The sequence below is a fragment of the Bison bison genome, unplaced genomic scaffold (assembly GCF_000754665.1).
Source record: "Bison bison bison isolate TAMUID 2011002044 unplaced genomic scaffold, Bison_UMD1.0 scf7180017864236, whole genome shotgun sequence".
Taxonomy (NCBI): domain Eukaryota; kingdom Metazoa; phylum Chordata; class Mammalia; order Artiodactyla; family Bovidae; genus Bison; species Bison bison.
In genome coordinates, this window is record NW_011494808.1 from 5719633 (window position 1) to 5722658 (window position 3026).

Below are 3026 nucleotides of genomic sequence, written 5' to 3' on the forward strand. Positions count from 1 at the left end.
CGCAGCGCTCACGGCCTCGCTTTCTTCAGGCTTCTACTCAAATGCCGGCTTATCGGTGGGACCTTTCCTAACCACCGCAACGTCAAGAGCACGCCTGCTCCCACTTCCTCGGCTCCTGGTCCCTTCTTTTCCCTTACCTGCCTTTCTGGTTCTCAAGCCCCTGCATGTATGCGAGCGAACTCGCTTCAGTCGTGTCCAACTCTGTGAGACCCTACGGACTGTGGCCCACCAGGTTTCTCTGTCCATGGGATTCTCCAGGTAAGAAGACTTCAGTGGGTTGCCCTGCTCTTCTCCAGGGGATCTTCCCGGCCCAGGGATTGAACCTGCGTCTCTTACGTCTCCTGCGTTGGCAGCAGGGTCTTTACCACTAGCACCTCCTGGGAAGCCCTCTCATGCCCCTGCCACCACCTAAGGTCTGACTGTTTATCAATCTGTCTGTCCTCCTCAGGTGAACATCAGATGCAGGGGAGAGGGGATACTTAACTATTATGGTATCATCAGCATTTAGAATTGGCCCATGGTAGATGCTCAATAATGGAGAAGGCAACGGCATCCCCACTCCAGTACTCCTGCCTGGAAAATCCCATGGACAGAGGAGCCTGGAAGGCTGCAGTCCATGGGGTCACTAAGAGTTGGACACGACTGAGCGACTTCACTTTCACTTTTCACTTTCATGCATTGGAGAAGGAAATGGCAACCCACTCCAGTGTTCTTGCCTGGAGAGTCCCAGGGACGGGGGAGCCTGGTAGGCTGCAGTCTATGGGGTCACACAGAGTCGGACATGACTGAAGTGACTTAGCAGCAGCAGCAACAGATGCTCAATAAACCATTTTTTCCTTTTATTTTCTTAATTTTTATTAGAGTATAGTTGATTGATAACATTATGTTGGTTTCAGGTGTATAGAAAAGTGAATCAGTTATACATATACATATCTGCTCGGTTCTTTTTCCACATAGGTCATTCCTGCCCCTAAAAAGGGCTCTAAAAAAGCTGTGACCAAGGCCCAGAAGAAGGACGGCAAGAAGCACAAGCGCAGCTGCAAGGAGAGCTACTCCGTGTATGTGTACAAGGTGCTGAAGCAAGTCCATCTGGACACCGGCATCTCGTCCAAGGCCATGGGAATCATGAACTCCTTCGTCAACGACATTTTCGAGTGCATCGCTGGCGAGGCATTGTGCCTGGCGCATTACAACAAGCACTTAACTATCACATCCAGGGAGATTCAGACCGCCGAGCGCTTGCTGCTACCTGGGGAGCTGGCCAAGCACACCGTGTCCGAGGGCACTAAGGCTGTCACCAAGTATACCAGCTCCAAGTAAATATGATATGCCTAGCCCCTGTTAACGGAGAAGGCAATGGCACCCCACTCCAGAACTCTTGCCTGTAAAATCCCATGGACGGAGGAACATGGTAGGCTGCAGTCCATGGAGTTGCTAAGAGTCAGATAGGACTGAGTGACTTCACTTTCACTTTTCACTTTCATGCATTGGAGAAGGAAATGGCAACCCACTCCAGTGTTCTTGCCTGGAGAATCCCAGGGACGGGGGAGCCTGGTGGGCTGCCGTCTATGGGGTCGCACAGAGTCGGACACGACTGAAGCGACTTGGCAGCAGGAGCAGCAGCAGTGTGTATGTGTCAATCCCAACCCCCCAATTTTTCCCTCCCCCGCCTCTGGCCCAATAAGCCATTATTGAATGAAGAAAAGCAATGAGTCTGGGACTCCCAGAAACAGGTGTCTCGGTTCCATCAAAGAGGAGCCAAACACAAAGAGCTGAACACTGCAGGTTCCACAGGGAGGCCTGGGGGACAGACGGAGGTCTTTGGCATTTGGGGGGACCGGGGGGAGCGGGATTGGGGTGCCGTCAGGGAGTGAGGAGTGAGAGGAGGCCAGAGCCAGGCCTGCGTCTCAGGGACACCAGTCCTGAGGTGCCTGTGATGGGGACAGACCCGTGAAGGGGACTTAGGAGGGGTAGTGACTGAGGCCAAAACAACCAGGCTGGGTGAGGGGAGCCTGGTGGCAGCCAGCAGGGGAGCCCTGGGAGCAGGACAGGCCGGCGCTGGTGGGTGAGGCTGGGTCCCTGGAGCAGGCTCCCTCGTGCCCTGAAGGGAGAAGCCGGGTGGCGGTGGGCTGAGGGGAGCCCGAGACCAGAGAAGAAGCCGGTGGTAGAGGACTGCGCTGAGGCAGGAACAGAAGCCTTCTTCAGTGAGATGGGAGATGAAAGGTGTCTGCTGATGGAGGGAGACCCGGAGGTGGGTGCAGACCCGGGGGCACAGACCGTGTGGGCAAGCCGCGCGGTATGCGGTTGGCACAGGTGGCGAGCAGGGGCAGAGGTGAGTCAGGCCCGAAGGGACCTAGGCTGGGGCGGTGGCGGAGGTCCGGCGCCTTCGGTCCCCCAACCCGGCATCACCAGCAAATCAAGGCAGAAGGGATGCTCTCCGGCTGGCGAGAGGGGAGAAGTCAGGGATGGATTTCCAAACAGAAGGTCAACTTTGGGGAAGGGGACGACATGGGTGCCCAGCGGTGGCCAAGACCACCTGGGACTGGAGACCACGTTTCTTTCTTTCTTTTTTAACTTACTTATTTTATACAGAACACTTCAGCAATCTGTGTGTCATCCTTGCCCAGGGCGGGGGGGGGACCGGCTAGTCTTTGGATCGGTCCCGTTGAGTGCATTCGCTGCTGCCGAAGCGAGCCGAGACCGCGAGTCTCGAGCAGCCCGGGTGTTTCGTGTTTGGCCCGCCAATTTTCCGGGGCAGGGGGATCACCTAGGGATCTTGCTAAAAACTGTGAACTCTGACTCATCGGGCCTGAGGTCTGCGGGCCCAGAAGCTCCGCGTGAGGCCGAGGCGGCGGGCTTCCCGTGGAAGGCGTCGGGGGATGTTCGCCCGCATCCAGCGGCCCAGGGCGCAGGGCGCGGGGGCCTTGGGGTCGCCAGGTGGGCTCCGACAGAAGGGAGGGGAAGGGAGGCCGAGGCGAGGCGCTTCGGCCTGAGACGCTGGAGATGGACGCGAACACCACGGAAGG